Source organism: Ipomoea triloba, chromosome 1, assembly GCF_003576645.1.
Source record: "Ipomoea triloba cultivar NCNSP0323 chromosome 1, ASM357664v1".
NCBI classification, from domain to species: Eukaryota; Viridiplantae; Streptophyta; class Magnoliopsida; order Solanales; family Convolvulaceae; genus Ipomoea; species Ipomoea triloba.
Window position 1 is genome coordinate 3994599 of NC_044916.1, and position 21952 is coordinate 4016550.

Genomic DNA, 21952 nt, shown 5'->3' on the forward strand with positions numbered 1-21952 from the left:
ATCTCAAAAGTTTTAATTTTATTACATTTGTTGCTTAGTAAAAAGATAAAAACTTGTTAGGATAGTGTGTTTCATACACCTAAATACAATGATCATGCATTTCTTTATTTGTGCTAAGTTTTAAGTGTGTTATACGAGAGTGAGGTTCCTAACAAGTCATTTGAAAGTTATTAAAATGCTTTTAAAAATGAAAAATCTTGAAAATAATTAGGCTAAGAAGTGAAAAATAATGTTGTAAAAGTGGTTTTGATATAAGAAGAATAATAAAATGTGAATTTCCTATTTTACCCCTCAAATTTTGAATATTTTTAAATTTTTTCGTCAAATTAATGTCCAGGGACTAAACTCGCCACTTTGTGAATAACTGAGGGACTAAACTCGCATACAGCCATAACTTAGGGACTGAGTCTACACTACCCCTATAACTCAGGGACTAAAGATGCCATTTTCCCTAAATTATAACAGTCAATAATATATAGTACAAATGATGAAAATGATTGAATCGATTATGTGTTCTAATGCTATCCTTGTATTCAAGTAAATAATTGCTCAATTACCCGTGCGATGCACGGATAAATATTTTAAATTATATATTTAGATAATAAAATTAAATATAGAATAATAAAAACATTCTAATATTGAACGTGTAAATTATTTTATTGAAATCGCAATTTATGAAATTCTAAAAAGAGATGTAATTTATGAAATTCTAAAAAGAGATATGTAATTTATGAAATCGTAATCGTTGATTATCTATGGTGATTGACGAATGAGATTAACTTTCTTAGTATCGATGACAGGGACATGAAGGAAAAGATGCAAGCTGCTAGTTTCAAAGGAAAAGATGCAAGCTGCTAGTTTCAATTAGATTAGATCTTTAATCGACAGTTGTGCATGATGGTTCTTCGGATTGATAACGTGAAAACTTGTGCATGATGGTTCTTCGGATTGATAACGTGAAAACTTGTGCATTTTAAAGGCAAATTAATACCCAAATTGTTACCCTGGATTTTTATTATTTTTACATATATAAACCATTTAAATAGTCATAATAATAAACTAATATTTCGCCCGTGCACGCACGTGCATTACACGGAATGAATTATTATTTCTGAAAAATAATAATAAATATAATTCATACATATAATCTTTAGACTGTACATCACAAGTAAAATACTAGTTTATATTGAATAGGGTGATACCTGAATATTTGATACAAAATAGTTTGTACAAATCAGCATCATGTAATTCAGAACAAGCTGCAATGAAGGAGCATGAACAGCAAACGCACAATAGCATTTATCTAATGAACAGTGCAAAAACACAAGGATGCTTTAGTCGGATCATCTTAGCAGTTTCAAAGAGATGAAGACGCAGAAATTATAGAAAAATGTTAACAATTTGCTTGAGAGAATCTCTTATTATAATATAGAGAGGGGATTTGGCCTATAAAAATGCCCCATTCTCCCGCCCAAAGGATTCTGATTTCTTTTTCATTTTTAAATTACTGTTGAAAATGGATTGCTTGATGGTTGTGTATTCCATTTTCCCAAGCCAGCTATTAATTGCTTTACAAGTTCCAATAGAAGCAAGCATGCTACAAAATAATCATTACATATTTTTGAATGTAAATCTTGGTGGGAAATAGCCTATAAATACTCTAAATGTCTTGAGGTGGAATCCCACTTTCACATTGNTTCCCACCAAGATTTACATTCAAAAATATGTAATGATTATTTTGTAGCATGCTTGCTTCTATTGGAACTTGTAAAGCAATTAATAGCTGGCTTGGGAAAATGGAATACACAACCATCAAGCAATCCATTTTCAACAGTAATTTAAAAATGAAAAAGAAATCAGAATCCTTTGGGCGGGAGAATGGGGCATTTTTATAGGCCAAATCCCCTCTCTATATTATAATAAGAGATTCTCTCAAGCAAATTGTTAACATTTTTCTATAATTTCTGCGTCTTCATCTCTTTGAAACTGCTAAGATGATCCGACTAAAGCATCCTTGTGTTTTTGCACTGTTCATTAGATAAATGCTATTGTGCGTTTGCTGTTCATGCTCCTTCATTGCAGCTTGTTCTGAATTACATGATGCTGATTTGTACAAACTATTTTGTATCAAATATTCAGGTATCACCCTATTCAATATAAACTAGTATTTTACTTGTGATGTACAGTCTAAAGATTATATGTATGAATTATATTTATTATTATTTTTCAGAAATAATAATTCATTCCGTGTAATGCACGTGCGTGCACGGGCGAAATATTAGTTTATTATTATGACTATTTAAATGGTTTATATATGTAAAAATAATAAAAATCCAGGGTAACAATTTGGGTATTAATTTGCCTTTAAAATGCACAAGTTTTCACGTTATCAATCCGAAGAACCATCATGCACAAGTTTTCACGTTATCAATCCGAAGAACCATCATGCACAACTGTCGATTAAAGATCTAATCTAATTGAAACTAGCAGCTTGCATCTTTTCCTTTGAAACTAGCAGCTTGCATCTTTTCCTTCATGTCCCTGTCATCGATACTAAGAAAGTTAATCTCATTCGTCAATCACCATAGATAATCAACGATTACGATTTCATAAATTACATATCTCTTTTTAGAATTTCATAAATTACATCTCTTTTTAGAATTTCATAAATTGCGATTTCAATAAAATAATTTACACGTTCAATATTAGAATGTTTTTATTATTCTATATTTAATTTTATTATCTAAATATATAATTTAAAATATTTATCCGTGCATCGCACGGGTAATTGAGCAATTATTTACTTGAATACAAGGATAGCATTAGAACACATAATCGATTCAATCATTTTCATCATTTGTACTATATATTATTGACTGTTATAATTTAGGGAAAATGGCATCTTTAGTCCCTGAGTTATAGGGGTAGTGTAGACTCAGTCCCTAAGTTATGGCTGTATGCGAGTTTAGTCCCTCAGTTATTCACAAAGTGGCGAGTTTAGTCCCTGGACATTAATTTGACGAAAAAATTTAAAAATATTCAAAATTTGAGGGGTAAAATAGGAAATTCACATTTTATTATTCTTCTTATATCAAAACCACTTTTACAACATTATTTTTCACTTCTTAGCCTAATTATTTTCAAGATTTTTCATTTTTAAAAGCATTTTAATAACTTTCAAATGACTTGTTAGGAACCTCACTCTCGTATAACACACTTAAAACTTAGCACAAATAAAGAAATGCATGATCATTGTATTTAGGTGTATGAAACACACTGTCCTAACAAGTTTTTATTTTTTACTAAGCAACAAATGTAATAAAATTAAACTTTGAGATAGGATAGTGTTAAAAAAATCCAAAAGTTTTAATTGTATTACATTTGTTGCTTAGTAAAAAAATAAAAACTTGTTAGGATAGTGTGTTTCATACACCTAAATACAATGATCATGCATTTCTTTATTTGTGCTAAGTTTTAAGTGTGTTATACGAGAGTGAGGTTCCTAACAAGTCATTTGAAAGTTATTAAAATGCTTTTAAAAATGAAAAATCTTGAAAATAATTAGGCTAAGAAGTGAAAAATAATGTTGTAAAAGTGGTTTTGATATAAGAAGAATAATAAAATGTGAATTTCCTATTTTACCCCTCAAATTTTGAATATTTTTAAATTTTTTCGTCAAATTAATGTCCAGGGACTAAACTCGCCACTTTGTGAATAACTGAGGGACTAAACTCGCATACAGCCATAACTTAGGGACTGAGTCTACACTACCCCTATAACTCAGGGACTAAAGATGCCATTTTCCCTAAATTATAACAGTCAATAATATATAGTACAAATGATGAAAATGATTGAATCGATTATGTGTTCTAATGCTATCCTTGTATTCAAGTAAATAATTGCTCAATTACCCGTGCGATGCACGGATAAATATTTTAAATTATATATTTAGATAATAAAATTAAATATAGAATAATAAAAACATTCTAATATTGAACGTGTAAATTATTTTATTGAAATCGCAATTTATGAAATTCTAAAAAGAGATGTAATTTATGAAATTCTAAAAAGAGATATGTAATTTATGAAATCGTAATCGTTGATTATCTATGGTGATTGACGAATGAGATTAACTTTCTTAGTATCGATGACAGGGACATGAAGGAAAAGATGCAAGCTGCTAGTTTCAAAGGAAAAGATGCAAGCTGCTAGTTTCAATTAGATTAGATCTTTAATCGACAGTTGTGCATGATGGTTCTTCGGATTGATAACGTGAAAACTTGTGCATGATGGTTCTTCGGATTGATAACGTGAAAACTTGTGCATTTTAAAGGCAAATTAATACCCAAATTGTTACCCTGGATTTTTATTATTTTTACATATATAAACCATTTAAATAGTCATAATAATAAACTAATATTTCGCCCGTGCACGCACGTGCATTACACGGAATGAATTATTATTTCTGAAAAATAATAATAAATATAATTCATACATATAATCTTTAGACTGTACATCACAAGTAAAATACTAGTTTATATTGAATAGGGTGATACCTGAATATTTGATACAAAATAGTTTGTACAAATCAGCATCATGTAATTCAGAACAAGCTGCAATGAAGGAGCATGAACAGCAAACGCACAATAGCATTTATCTAATGAACAGTGCAAAAACACAAGGATGCTTTAGTCGGATCATCTTAGCAGTTTCAAAGAGATGAAGACGCAGAAATTATAGAAAAATGTTAACAATTTGCTTGAGAGAATCTCTTATTATAATATAGAGAGGGGATTTGGCCTATAAAAATGCCCCATTCTCCCGCCCAAAGGATTCTGATTTCTTTTTCATTTTTAAATTACTGTTGAAAATGGATTGCTTGATGGTTGTGTATTCCATTTTCCCAAGCCAGCTATTAATTGCTTTACAAGTTCCAATAGAAGCAAGCATGCTACAAAATAATCATTACATATTTTTGAATGTAAATCTTGGTGGGAAATAGCCTATAAATACTCTAAATGTCTTGAGGTGGAATCCCACTTTCACATTGAAGCCAAACTGCACAGAGAGAAATATCAGAAACAAGAGGTTATAACTCATTATTTCCCTTTATTATCATTTTAAATCTCTATTTCATGAAAAATTGTAAACATTTTATAGGAACCCTTTTTTAAAGGTTTCAACAATGCATAGATACATATGCAATGCAGGTGAATAACAACACTAGAATACAGATGATGCCGTATATATAAGAACCCCAGTTAGTATTTCTTATATATAAGATAGAAATGTAGATTGCAAAGTTAAATATTCACAAAACCCATTTCAAATTTTCAAGTTATATTTTACATTCATGCAGAAAATTGAAAGGAACCTCATCAATAGGAGGCAAGAGGAAGCCAAAATCATCTATATCAGGTACTAATTCATTTTAGTTTTCTATGAGACTGTACTGAATTGCAGAATGTAGAAAAAAAACTTGGTGTAGTGACTAAAATATTAGGTCTGTGATGGAATTTAGATTTTCTCATAACATGTACATATTACTTTCTATATATTCAAAAGGTCTACTCTGCAGTTTCTGCTTATACTAATATTGTTCAAAAAAGTTCATAGCAAATATGTTTACCTCTTGATAACCTCATAACCAGCAGCATCAGTTCCCAGGTCCATGCTTCGGAGTAGCTAATCAACTTTTCAGCATAATTTTCTCCACACAAGTTGCAAAAGACCGTTAAACACCAGACTCCCTCCAAGCAAAATTAAAGGTCGAAACCAGCAACCTAAATTTTACAAATAGAAATTTACATACAAGAAATACAAAATTATGTAGTCAGACAACATTTGTATTTATGTTAAAACATAAAAATATTAGAGTGAAGTATAAACATTAGTCAATTCATATAATTTTGAGACTAAATAGTATTGAAATATTTGAGAATGTTTATTTTCCTCATATTATTAGAAATATTAGTTTATATGTTCATAAACCATGCCCAAGTATGCATTCTAAGTACTTAGAATTCCACTTGCATACTAAAATGAACATGTTATTTATTTTAATTTATAAAGCCATAATATAAAATAAATATTGTTCAATATAGTATTATAGGATGAAAACATTAATAGCTAATCACTTAACAATTAAAGTTACTTACTCAGTAATTACAAAACCTTCAAATAGTTCTGATTTCAAAACTATTTTTTCCTGCAACTTTGTAATTTTTTAAAATGTATAATTTGTAAACAGAATATCATCAACAAGACAACAATTACAATTAAACAAAGTTACCAAATAGAGGCAGTTAATCACAAAATTGAGTATTGAAATTTGAGAATAGAGTAGTAATTCTAATATAAGATATTGCATTTGAAACACTAGCAATTACCTATTAATTTCTAACATTGGAAAATGAATTTCCTAACCAAAAACGCGATTTATTGTTAAGTATAGCTGAACACAAATGACAAATTATTCAAATATAAGATATTGCATTTGAAACAATAGCATTTACCTATTAATTTCTGACATTGGAAAATAAATTTCCTAACCAGGAAGAAGAATCGAAAGATGAAAGGAGAAAAGAGATGGAAGGGAAATTGAAAGGTGAAACCCTAACCCTAACCCTAATTGTAATGTGGAAAGTGAAAAATGAGGAATTGCAGTAAAAGTCGAACATGCATTTCGGAGGAATAAAAATATGTACTTTACATGGATATAGCACTTTCGATGGATTACCTCACAGATATGCTGAGAGAGGGGCTTCGAACTTGAAAGCCCTCTGGGGGTGGAGAACCAGAACCGGAGAGGCTGGGAGACTGAGAGACATGATGAGAGCAGAGAGTCGGAAACACCGAGGGCAGAGAGCCGGAGAAGCCGAGGGCGGAGGGCTGAAGATGCCGATGGTGGAGAGCCGGAAACGAGAGGGCGGAGAGCCGAAGACGCCCGGAGAGTTTGCGAGACAGAGAGAGGCGCAAAAACAAATTTTTTAAATGGCCTCCAGTATTGGGGGACAAGGGTGCCAGAAGAAGAGCATAAATGGTGGATTTGGTGCGGCTGGAAGATATATGATGGGAGGAGCGGAAGGTGGAGTGAAGGAGGAGGTCTGCAGAAGAATATGTGTTTAGGGTTTCGAACGGGTGGGTTATAGAATTTATAGGATGGGTTGTTGGGTTTGGGTTTGGGTTAGTTGGGTCGGATCAGATTGTATTCGGCTAGATTTTAATATCAGAATAATTCAAGTTATTCTAATGGGTTGGGTTAAATATCAGACTGAATTATTTCTTTCTTACAATGTATAAGTTGGGTCCTAACATATAATATTTTGTAAAATTTATTTTTTTAAATAGAAAAAATATTATTATTTTCTACATCAAATATAGATCTGTAAAAATTATGTTTTGTAATTCGTGCATAATCATATTAAATATTGTTAAATTTAAATTATTCTTGAAATAATTATATATATATATTTTGCATAAGTATAGTTATTTCACCGGATCATATTAAATTTTAATTATATAATTATACTATAATTTCTATATACAATATAATACTCCGTAATTTTTACATATAGATGCGGTGTTATATTTTTCCAAATTTATATGTCATTATTATCAATAAAAGTAAAAAATAAGCTTTAAAGCATTAGGGTCTGTTATTTAAGTATCATATTTTTAATCATGGAGAGTTTTATGTGGCTTTATCTAGATTTAGTAGTTGAAAACCACTTAAAATTTTAATTTGCAGTGATTCAAATAATCATTGCAGTAAAATAATGATATATATTATTTCATTTTCAAAAAATATATAAATCCTAACACATATTTATACTTTTAAATTTTTTTAGTTTTATGTTTGTAATATATAATATAGAATTTATGTTTTAAAATTAATTAAATAATACAAAGAATATGATTATTTAAAAATATATAATTCTTATTGAGTATTAATATATTATAGTTAAAAACAATACATGCAATTTTATTGTGCATTTACTTTTGCTTGATTATATTATTTTAATTTATTTTTAAAATTCTATCAACAATAAATTTATTTAAATATTATGGCGTGCATTGAGCGGGTATACTGTTACAATTGTAGAAAGTGCATTTTTCTGTGTTTATAATTGGTAAATATGATCATAGTTTTCTTGAAAGTCTGGTTATTATAGCACAAACACTTATTGTAGTCATTTCCATAAACGAATACATTATTGACTTGATTATAGCTGAAGGTATGACATATTTTAACTTTGACAGTGTCTATAAATATGATTCGAATAATAATATCCTTGCAAATGTGCACACTCCTTTCTAAATGGGTTGCGAGTCTCAGGTGTTCGTAATCATTCATCAACATTAAAGGTTAGTTCAAATATAATGTTGTTGAGAAATATAAATTACTCACTTCGTTTATGCAATGAGGCTAGATTAATTGGTAATTACCAAATTGTTAGAACATGGTTTAGAGGCCAAAATAATGTCCAGTAACAAAGCATAAACTTGGGTGTTGGTTCCTCAAATGTCTATGACCATGCTAGATCCGAGATTGTCATTCAAATTTCAAAGAAGACAATTTCGGTAACGCTTTTCATATGCAATGATTATCAATAAAAGTCAGGGCTAAAACTATCTCATGTTGGATTGTTATTGAAGAAACTAATTTTGTCCATGGCCAATTGTATGTTGTTGCATATAGAGTTAGAGATCCCAATGGTTTCAAAATTTTGATTTGTGGTGACTTTGAAAATTAAATTGTAGGGTCAATTGTATGTTGTTGCATATAGAGTTAGAGATCCCAATGGTATCAACATTTTGATTTGTAGTTACTCTAAAGATTAAATTGTAATTCAACTACTAATGTAGTTTGCCAAGTTCTTAAAAATTTGTAATTTTAAATACTTTGTATTACACTTTTAATATAATTTATTACTTTTAGTAATTAATTACCTTTACGGGGCGTTTGGTTGGAAGGAAGGAATTAGGTGGGAAAGGAATTGCAAATCCATGGGGAAAAAAATGTAGGAATAAAGTGAGAGTTAAAATTTTAGTGTTTTGATTTGCAAGAATAAAATTACTGGGGATTTCAATTCCAATGTTTGGTATACATTGAAATTGAAAGAGATCAAGTAGTATAAAGTTCAAAAATTTCATTATTATTAGTATTATTATTATTATTATTAATCTCAGAAACAATTCTAATTTTCAATCACTATTGCATAGAAATAAAGAATTCATTCGCTATTATAAACAAAGTTAACAAACACACAACTCAAGCCATTCACTGTTGCATAGATCGGCGCACAAAATGAAAATTTTGATCTCCAAAATTTAGGCAAATACATTATATACACATATCAAATTTAAATACTTGAGAGTTTTGAGAAAACATACTTGATTAAGGTTGACCTGGAATGATTATTGCTCAGGTACAACGTTCTCTGTTGACAATAATCGAAGAAAATAATACACGCTATAATATATAAGGGAAGGTCAAACATCAATTTTAGATTAAAAAATGAAGAGGTAATTTTGTTTCAGGATTATATTTTTTTCTACATAAAATCCACGGAATTAAAATCGTAGGAGGACCATGGGATTCTAATTATGTGAAAATGAGAGAATTCTAATTCCGTAGAATTGCAATTCTCTCTAACCAAACAAAGGAATTTAGTTGCCTTTAGAATTAAGTGAGAATGGAATTTTAATTTCCTCCAATCAGACGCCCCGTAAATATCATATATATGGTCATTATTTTATGATAACAAATCAACATATATTTGTTAAATAACAAAATCTTATAAATGAATGATACTCATATTTCTTTTTATATATGAAATTTAATACAGATTAGCAATTATAATTTTTAATAACATAGCATAATTTTAATATTTCAAATCTTTAGTCCCTGCATCGCACGGGTAGTATACTAGTTGAATCAAATAGTAATAGTATCAATCAATTTCCTTGGATTTGATGTAACAAACCATAGATTCGAGAAATTAATAATAGTATCTATCGATTTCCTTAAATCAATTAGTAAAATATAGAGCAGTGAGGTGAAGGAGAATTGACAGAAATCAACAGTCATATTTCATAGATTTGATGTAACAAACCACAGATTCGAGAAATAAACTATGGACCATTGAGATGGAAGAGAAGAATTGCCAGAAATCTATTTGCACTATATATTGTTGATGTTATAATTTATATAATTATATATCGATCTAAATATTCTTAAAACATTATAACAAAATTCATTCCGTGCAACGCACGTGCGAAAATACTAGTTTATTATTATGACTATTTAAATGATTTATATATGTAAAAATAATAAAAATCCAGGGTGGCAATTCGGGTATTAATTTGCCTTTAAAATGCACAAGTTTTCACATCATCAATCCGGAGAACCATCATGCACAACCGTCGATTAAATATCTAATCTAATTGAAACTAGCTGCTCGAATCTTTTCCTTCGTGTCCCCGTCATCGATCCTAAAAAAGTTAATCTCATTCGTCAATCACCACAGATAATCAACGATTACGATTTCATAAATTACATATCTCTTTCTCGGGTTCCCGCTTCACTTTTTCAAACCGCCCTTCTATAAATCGCACCCAAATTCACAGAAAATTTCATCAAGTCAAAATTCGTTTAGCGCCTTGTTCGTGAGATCACTCAGGACTTTAAGACCGATCTCCGCTTCCAAAGCTCCGACGTGGTCGCGCTTCAGGAAGCTGCTGAGGCCTACCTTGTCGGACTATTTGAGGACACCAATCTCTGCGCCATTCACGCTAAGAGAGTCACAATCATGATAAAAGACATTCATCTCGCGGTGAGAATCAAGGGAGAGAGAGCATAAATGTAATAACGTAGATATGCTAGCGGCCGAAACCTAGATCTGCATATGCCGGGAAATTATTTTTGTTTAGAGCATTTGTCTAATATCGACTCTTTCTATGAAATATGACTTCTGATTCATCCTCAATTTAATCTTCCAAAAGCAAGTCATCCTCCTTCAAAGAATTATGCATACGGTTGGCCTCTCTTCACTATAAGGACTCAAGTCATCCTCATCACCATTTCTCTTTAATGTTGCTAGTCATCCTCATCACCAATATTAAAGTGCAAAGTCATCCTTCCCCATATTGACTTATGAGTAAGTCATCCTCATCCTCGTTTTTATTCTTCAAGAGGTAAGTCATCCTCTTTCTTTAAGTAGGCGTAGCCACGCCACTTTTCTTCTATGTGGTTATCCTCATCTCCAAAATAATTCATATGGATGAGTTAGCATCTAAAAATATTTGTGAGAGAACCCATTTGAGGTTGACTTCAATTTTGACTTTTAATTACAACATCCTCATCTTGAATTAATTAATTCTTCCAAAGAATTAATTCTTGCAATTCGAACCATGTTGTCATGTTTCGGGTATTGGGAAGTAAATAATTGTTGTTGACTATGTATTATTGCTTCCTGATTTCTCTAAGTAGGTACCTGTAGAATAGCTCTTTCTATTTGTATATTTCAGCAGGTTGTTAGGCTTTCCTCTGTATATATACATGCTGCAAATACTCTATAATGCATTGAACTTCACTTCTTATATGGTATACAGAGCCAATCAAACTGTAGCGAGTAATTCAATTTTTTTTTTAGGTTAACCAATGGCAGAAAACTAGAATGGTTCACCTACAGCAGCTGCAATATCCATCATCCAGTTGCATGCTCTCACACATTTTCCTATTAAACTCAACACCTCCAATTTCCCTCTATGGAGAAGACAAGTCGAGACCACACTCATTAGTCTTGGTCTCGCACACTTTGTTGACGGCACTGCCATTGCTCCGAACAAGTTTATCGACGCAGCAGGAACCACCATCAACCAAGCTTATCTTGCTTGGTTTCGACAGGATCAGACTATCCTGAGTGCGCTCTTAGGGAGTTGTTCTGATGCTCTCCAATCTTTCGTCTCTTCTGCTCCTACTGCGCGAGACGCATGGATGAAGCTCGCCTCACTACAAGAATGAAGACATTTAGTGACAAATCTTTTGTGACACTTTGTAATTTAGTCACAAATAATACATTTTTTGTGACCAAAAAAATAATTCGACACTATTGTGTGGGATAATTGTGATAACCTTTTTCTGGTCACTGATAGTATGATAATTGTGACAAGCAAGTATTTGTTACAAGTTGTCACTATTTGTTGTCACTAAATATATGTGCATTTTGGCGACATTATAATTATGGCGGGAAAGAATGTAATTGTGACAAAATATAATGTGGACACAAATTTTAATATTTTTTGTGACAAATAGATGTTGGTCACTCTTGTTTATAATATTTGTGACAACTTATTTTGTCAATAAAAATATAATTGGTTGGTACCATTATAAATGAGGAATAATTGTGAGAAAAAAAAATACTATTGTCACTAATATTGTCATTTTTTGTGATGAAATTGTTACAAATATTTGTGACGCTCTATAATTTCGTAACAAAAATTACTAAATTGTGACAATAATTGTGTTGATTTCAAATTTTGTCACTAATTTATGATAATTGTGACGAGTAATTAGTTGTTACTAAGAATGTCATTCATAGGGATTGCTTGTTCTTCTATCAATATGGTGTCATCATCTATAAATAATTAATTAATTCGACCAATTAATTGAAACAAATTATTAGTTTAGTTGATTGGGTAACAATTTCACCCACACGATAATTCAATTTTAAATTGATCAAATTATTGGACACGTTTATTTAGCAAGCACCACTCACATAAATAAAATTTAGTCTACAAAGTTTCATATTCTACATTATCATTATTATCAAAGATAGTAGTAGTAGCAACTAGAAAGAGATAATAATAATAATAATAATAATAATCTATACTATCTATAAAAACAATTTCCTCCTCCCAAATTTTCCCCCCAAAACTTAGGGGTATTTTGGTAAAATCATTTATTTTATTTATTTATTATTTTATTAATTATCCATCCTATAATATTATTATGGTAATATATGATAATGATAATATGATAAAAATATATACTAATATTAATTAATTAATTGGTGATTATTTTAAAAAAGAATAATTAATTGGTGATTGGTGATTAGTGATATGGTAATATTGTTATATATATATATATATATNGTATTGGGAAGTAAATAATTGTTGTTGACTATGTATTATTGCTTCCTGATTTCTCTAAGTAGGTACCTGTAGAATAGCTCTTTCTATTTGTATATTTCAGCAGGTTGTTAGGCTTTCCTCTGTATATATACATGCTGCAAATACTCTATAATGCATTGAACTTCACTTCTTATATGGTATACAGAGCCAATCAAACTGTAGCGAGTAATTCAATTTTTTTTTTAGGTTAACCAATGGCAGAAAACTAGAATGGTTCACCTACAGCAGCTGCAATATCCATCATCCAGTTGCATGCTCTCACACATTTTCCTATTAAACTCAACACCTCCAATTTCCCTCTATGGAGAAGACAAGTCGAGACCACACTCATTAGTCTTGGTCTCGCACACTTTGTTGACGGCACTGCCATTGCTCCGAACAAGTTTATCGACGCAGCAGGAACCACCATCAACCAAGCTTATCTTGCTTGGTTTCGACAGGATCAGACTATCCTGAGTGCGCTCTTAGGGAGTTGTTCTGATGCTCTCCAATCTTTCGTCTCTTCTGCTCCTACTGCGCGAGACGCATGGATGAAGCTCGCCTCACTACAAGAATGAAGACATTTAGTGACAAATCTTTTGTGACACTTTGTAATTTAGTCACAAATAATACATTTTTTGTGACCAAAAAAATAATTCGACACTATTGTGTGGGATAATTGTGATAACCTTTTTCTGGTCACTGATAGTATGATAATTGTGACAAGCAAGTATTTGTTACAAGTAAATTGTCACTATTACTAGAATAATAGTGTCGTCACATACATTGTCACTATTTGTTGTCACTAAATATATGTGCATTTTGGCGACATTATAATTATGGCGGGAAAGAATGTAATTGTGACAAAATATAATGTGGACACAAATTTTAATATTTTTTGTGACAAATAGATGTTGGTCACTCTTGTTTATAATATTTGTGACAACTTATTTTGTCAATAAAAATATAATTGGTTGGTACCATTATAAATGAGGAATAATTGTGAGAAAAAAAAATACTATTGTCACTAATATTGTCATTTTTTGTGATGAAATTGTTACAAATATTTGTGACGCTCTATAATTTCGTAACAAAAATTACTAAATTGTGACAATAATTGTGTTGATTTCAAATTTTGTCACTAATTTATGATAATTGTGACGAGTAATTAGTTGTTACTAAGAATGTCATTCATAGGGATTGCTTGTTCTTCTATCAATATGGTGTCATCATCTATAAATAATTAATTAATTCGACCAATTAATTGAAACAAATTATTAGTTTAGTTGATTGGGTAACAATTTCACCCACACGATAATTCAATTTTAAATTGATCAAATTATTGGACACGTTTATTTAGCAAGCACCACTCACATAAATAAAATTTAGTCTACAAAGTTTCATATTCTACATTATCATTATTATCAAAGATAGTAGTAGTAGCAACTAGAAAGAGATAATAATAATAATAATAATAATAATCTATACTATCTATAAAAACAATTTCCTCCTCCCAAATTTTCCCCCCAAAACTTAGGGGTATTTTGGTAAAATCATTTATTTTATTTATTTATTATTTTATTAATTATCCATCCTATAATATTATTATGGTAATATATGATAATGATAATATGATAAAAATATATACTAATATTAATTAATTAATTGGTGATTATTTTAAAAAAGAATAATTAATTGGTGATTGGTGATTAGTGATATGGTAATATTGTTATATATTAATATTAATTAATTAATTGGTGATTGGTGATTAGTGATATGGTAATATTGTTATATATTAATATTTATATTTATATAGATTGATATTGATATTAATTAATTAATTGGTGATTGGTGATTAGTGATATGATAATCTATATCTATATCTATATATCTATATATATTTATATAATTGACATGTAATTAACTATATTAGAATGAAAAAATTATATAATATTGTAGTAAAATTTTTACATGTCAATCATCTATATTTACATAAAATTAAAATTAATTATACTTTCCTTTTGAAAAATCTTCCATATTATGTTTATCCTCCACTATATAATGATGAGAAATGACTCTTCTCTCACAACGTACCAATATCTGTGCTCTCACTATTAGTTAGAGATCTATAATTTGTAATTCTACGAAGTCGAAGATCGAACTTTAACACGCGTAGAATTGTTATGGTATGCGGTATGATTTTAATTTTTAGTTGATTCATTCTGCATGTTGGAGATCCTTATGGTGTAGTCTGCATTCCATAGAGTATTTTGTAGTAGTGATTTAGTTTGATTTTAACAGCTCNTAATAATCCATAACTCTTAATATAAGTTTGTAACTAAATTTTCCTATTAAATCTGTTTATAAAGGTAATTATAAATATAGAATTGAGAAATTCCTATGATATTTTATTTAATTGATATTATTCCTAATATATTTTATCTAAAAGGCTTCCTCCCTTTTTTATAACATTGTTCCATATGTTAATCCGTTTAATATGCTAATCTATATAGGTAATTACCATATACTATTTACCATCTAAATAATTCGTGGTAATTATACTATATTTAACATCTAAATTTATTATGGTCATTAAACATAGAGATTTCATTCTTACGATAATTTTATATATTTTTACTTCAGATAATGTCAATTACCTGTACATTTCATTTGATTACTTTTGAATAAAATCTTAAAAATTATGACAACTAATGAATTAATATTGTTGTTCGTAATATAAATTTTATCAAATCAGTTAACGAAATTGATAATTCACATATTACATCCATAATTAGAGGAGATTAACAAAATTATGATAAGTATTTTAATTCACGTATTATTATGCTAATTCATATATTATTACGTCCATACAATTATGTAAATTATTTCAATTCACAGATTATTACACATATAAAATTATGCTAATGGTTACTTTGGAATAAAATCTTAATAATTATGGTCATTGAGAAATTAGTTCAAACATTATACTTTTATTAAACGGTTTTTTATACTTGCCGTAATTTTATCTAATCAATTAAAGAAATTAATGGTACACATATTACGGACATAATTAAAGAAAATTAAACATACACATATATATTACGGATAAAATTAAAGAAAATTAAACATACACATATTACGTCCATAATTAAACGAAATTAAAATATACATTATTTTTTAATTATAAAATATACTCCTTAATTACCATACTTATTCATAATAAATGGACGTCATAATTAGCATAATATTAATCTATACTATATATAAAAACATAAGAATAGTAAAGGCATATTTTAAATTTTAAACAATAGTAAAGGTAAATTAAAAATAGAATGAAAATATTTCAATAATAATATTCTACATCATTAATTAAAAATAGAACATAAATTAGGTAAAAATACCAGTGGATCTATTATTCTAATTGACTAATTAACTGAAAATAAAAAAAATCGACTAAAAATGAATATGATGTTACTAATTGATTGAATATATAAAAGGAAATGAATATTAATAATTGACTGTAAATAAAAAAANTCCATATGTTAATCCGTTTAATATGCTAATCTATATAGGTAATTACCATATACTATTTACCATCTAAATAATTCGTGGTAATTATACTATATTTAACATCTAAATTTATTATGGTCATTAAACATAGAGATTTCATTCTTACGATAATTTTATATATTTTTACTTCAGATAATGTCAATTACCTGTACATTTCATTTGATTACTTTTGAATAAAATCTTAAAAATTATGACAACTAATGAATTAATATTGTTGTTCGTAATATAAATTTTATCAAATCAGTTAACGAAATTGATAATTCACATATTACATCCATAATTAGAGGAGATTAACAAAATTATGATAAGTATTTTAATTCACGTATTATTATGCTAATTCATATATTATTACGTCCATACAATTATGTAAATTATTTCAATTCACAGATTATTACACATATAAAATTATGCTAATGGTTACTTTGGAATAAAATCTTAATAATTATGGTCATTGAGAAATTAGTTCAAACATTATACTTTTATTAAACGGTTTTTTATACTTGCCGTAATTTTATCTAATCAATTAAAGAAATTAATGGTACACATATTACGGACATAATTAAAGAAAATTAAACATACACATATATATTACGGATAAAATTAAAGAAAATTAAACATACACATATTACGTCCATAATTAAACGAAATTAAAATATACATTATTTTTTAATTATAAAATATACTCCTTAATTACCATACTTATTCATAATAAATGGACGTCATAATTAGCATAATATTAATCTATACTATATATAAAAACATAAGAATAGTAAAGGCATATTTTAAATTTTAAACAATAGTAAAGGTAAATTAAAAATAGAATGAAAATATTTCAATAATAATATTCTACATCATTAATTAAAAATAGAACATAAATTAGGTAAAAATACCAGTGGATCTATTATTCTAATTGACTAATTAACTGAAAATAAAAAAATATCCATAATTAACTAAAATGAAAAAGGAAAATGGTCATATCATTGCAATTTAATTAAAAAAGGAAAACATTCTACATCATAAATAATAAAGGCATATTATAAACAATATTAAAGATAAATTAAAAAAGGAACGGAAATTAAAAATGAAACGGAAATATTTCAATAATAATATTCTACATTATCAATTAAAAATGGAACGAAAATTAGGTAAATATTACTACGTAATTCTTTTCATTTTTCCTAGATAAGGTTGCCTGATATTAATTTACACATAACAATCGGCACTAATAATTAAAAAAAAATAAAAAAATAGAAGAACTGCCGGAGACGTCTGTTTTTTTTTAAATTTTTTTATTATTATTATTATTTAATTATTTTAATTAAAATTATTTAAAAAGTTTATTTTAAAATTAGTAACCACCATGTCATCACAATTGTAGGTAAACAGGTCAATTTGGACTTTTTTTTTTTGAAAACATGTCAATTTGTACTTAATTGCATGAGTTTATATAGTTCAGGAATCCAATTGCATTCTTTTTGAGTTCGATGGCCTAATTGCAGTTTTGTGTGTAGTTCAGTGATTTATTTGACCATTATTCAGAGACAAATGATATTACTAATTGATTTAAAATATAAAAAGATCGTAATCTATACTCTATACTATATATAAAAGTAAAATCCTCCTATTTCATTCCCCGCTTAAACTTTTGTAGTCAATTAATGAAATATTTTATTGGTCAAATAATTAATAAAGCTTATTTCTTAAGAAAATGTAAAATAGAAATTAACTAATATCTATAAATTGATAATATGTATACTCACGTATCAACACTATTAATAAAAGTAAAATCATTTATCGGGAAAAGAAAATGATATTACTAATTGACTGAAAATTATTTAAAAACTTTAATAGTTAATTATACTTTCCTTTTGAAAACTCTAAGTTATTTAAACTTTAAAAAAATTAATTGAACATGGGTTGTTAGATTTTTATAATAATCAAAATTAATTCATTCAAATATGGAGGAGGAAGATAAAACTAAATGCAATATGGGGAAAATGAATATACTTAAAGTATAAAAGTATAATTACACATATATTAGTGTAATTGACTAATAATAATTGCCTAATAATTATTATGATAAATTAAGTTAAGCATTGGTCATTGAATTTATTTTTATAATAATTACAATTAATTTATTTCTCATTTTTTCATATTTATTTTAGTAATAATATAATTATATAAGTCATATTACTTATAGATCTTTTTAAGATAATTTTAGACAAACAAGTCATATATTATTCAATTAATTGAGTAATATTTTTGTACTAATCTTATAATCAAATAAATGTACACGTTCAATATTAGAATTTTTTATAATTTCATATTTATTTTTATTATCTCAATATATAATAAAAAAATTTATCCACGCCCGGGTAATTGGACAATTATTTGTTCTAATTCAAAGGAAAACATCAGAAAACATAATCGATCCAATCAATTTCATCAATTGCGCTATATAATATTCGATGTTATAATATATATAATTGTATATTGATCCAAATATTCTTTAAATATTATAACAAATCCATTCCGTGCAACGCACGAGCGAAAATACTAGTAATAATAATAATAATTAAAAATAAATAAAAGTGATGTGGGATCAAATTTGATCCCACGTCGAAAACAATTAAAAGGAGGGCGTTGAGCTCCCTCATTAAAAGGGGAGCTCAGCGCCCCCTTATACTGCCATTAAAAATAGAAGCCTCAGGCTTCATTAATAATTAATAATGAAGCCTGAGGCTTCTACTCAAACAAATATTTTTTTTTTATTTTTAAATTAAATTTTTACGGTGTTTTGGGTACTTACTCAAAATATTAAGGAGAACGATGCTAATACAATATTTGTTATTATGTTTTTTGTCACAACAATATAATTATTTGTAACTATGTTTTTAGGTCACTAAAAATTATTTTTGGGTCAAGAATAATTCTTACAAATAAGTACAATTATTGTAACGAAAGTCTTGTCACAATAAAATAATTAATTGCATTGATTTTAGTTGTCACTAAATCAATTTTTTGTAAAAACATATTAAGTCACAAATTTTACATTTATTGTGACCACTATTGGTATCACTAAAAGTACTTTTAGTGTACATAAACATTGTCACAAAAGTTTGAGTAATTGTGGCAACTTTTCAAAAGTCGTCACTATTACAATAGTGACGGGGGATATAGTGACGAAAGGTGACGACTTCAAAAATTGGTCACTAATTTCAATAGTGACCAAAACCAATAGTTTTGGTGACAACTTCTGTTGTCACTAAATGTGAAAATTCTTGTAGTGCCTCAAGTTGTGCTGCCACTTCTCGTAGCAGAATTGTCTCATTAAAAGCTAAGCTAGCAAAAAATCCCAAAGGCTCCAGATCCATTGATGAGTATCTCCGAGCTATGCATTCGATAGCAAACGACTTGGCTATCGCACAGAGCCCGGTTGATGACGAAGATCTCATGGTTCACATAATCACTCAGTTGGGTGAGGAATACAACTCCATAGTTGCTGCCATTCGTGTTCGGGAGAAACCCGTCACCTTTGAAGAGCTCTCCGATGTTCTTACCGATTATGAGCGTATATTAAAGGAGAATGAGCTCGCATCACAACAGCTAATCGCAACAGCCAACTTTACTCAGAAGAAAGGCTCGAGTCATTTGGCGAATGTGGCAACCCGTGATCCAAGTTTCATCTCTAATTCTCGACGAGGAAGAGGCTCATACTGCCAAAACACGGGCTCTACTGGAAATAATTATCGTGGTTCTAGGTTTTGTAAGTTCTGCGAGATTCCCGGTCATGACACTCGATTTTGCAGGAAACTTGCGAAGGTTCTTAAAGACAATAACATTCCAGTGATTGAATCACAATTTCCTGGGGCAAATTACAGTCCAAATGTAAACACCACAACTACATCTACCACCACTCAGCCACCATGGGTAATGGATACCGGAGCATCCCATCATACTATATCCAACACAAACTCGCTACAGTCCTTTACAGAATATCCAGGCCCAGATGAAATTCTTCTTGGTGATGGTAACACACTTAACATTTCTCATGTTGGTAAAACCTCCATCCCTATTAAAACTGGCACTCTTTCTCTTTCTGATGTTTTATGTGTTCCTCAACTTCAGAAAAACTTAATTTCAGTTTCAAAATTGTGTAAAGCTAACCCAGTTTCGGTTGAATTTTTTGATTCCTATTTTGTTGTTAAGGATCGTCGAACGGGGGCATCTCTAATGCGAGGGGGAACACATCATGATGTGTATTACATTCCGCCATCCAAAATTCCTCAAGTTCATGTCACCTCTACAACTTCAGTTTCCGGGTGGCATCACAAGTTGGGTCATCCATCTAATAACATTTTAATGTCTATTCTTCGTAGTAATAATGTGCCTTTTAACTCTAAGTTTGTCTCCAATTATTATTGTACTTCATGCAATATCAACAAAAGTCACAAGTTGCCATTCTTTTCTAATTCCATGTCTAGTTCTCGCCCACTAGAGCTTATTTACACTGATGTTTGGGGTTCAAAACATGTTTCACTTGAGGGTTATAAATATTATGTCTCCTTTGTTGATCACTTCACAAAATATATATGGATGTATCCATTAAAACAAAAGTCTGAAGTTATGTTTGTCTTTACTTAGTTTAAACGTCTGGTGGAACCATTTTTTGGTCACACTATTGTTTCTATATTTTCTGATAATGGTGGTGAGTATAAGAAATTAATTCCTACCTTCAATGCATGTGGTATTTCACATTTTACCTCCCCGCCACATACCCCGGAACATAATGACTCGGTTGAGCGAAGACATAGGCACATCATTGAAACCGGGTTATCTCTATTACACTATGCTGCATTACCATTGCCATATTGGGTACACGCCTCCCAAGCTGCAGTGTATTTGATAAATCGCATGCCATCAAAAGTACTTAATTTTCGTTCTCCCTATGAACTATTGTATGGTAAATCTCCAAATTTCACTAAACTTCGTCCATTTGGGTGTCTTTGCTTTCCGTGGTTACGACCATATGTCACCACTAAGTTACATCCAAAATCAAAAGCCTGTGTTTTTTTGGGATATTCATTGAGTCAGTCAGCTTATAAATGTCTGGATCCAGAGTCAGGGCAAGTTTATTTGTCACGGCATGTTCGGTTTGTGGATGGAGTTTTTCCTTTCCGTACCTCGTTAGAGTCCTCATTGAACT

At 29.3% G+C, this 21952-nt stretch overlaps 1 long non-coding RNA gene across 2 annotated transcripts; it reads right to left on the reverse strand.

The window, feature by feature from the left end:
- Positions 1–4734: 4734 nt before the first annotated feature.
- LOC115995839 lies at positions 4735–7107 on the reverse strand. 2 transcript variants are annotated; one of them, XR_004093571.1, is made up of 4 exons: positions 6740–7107; positions 6390–6454; positions 5630–5783; positions 4735–5058 (listed from the first exon to the last, which is right to left on the reverse strand). It is a non-coding gene; the product is annotated as an uncharacterized LOC115995839 (long non-coding RNA). The 2 variants fall into 2 exon arrangements; XR_004093570.1 differs by lacking the exon at positions 6390–6454 and having other exon boundaries at positions 4746–5058.
- Positions 7108–21952: the final 14845 nt, after the last annotated feature.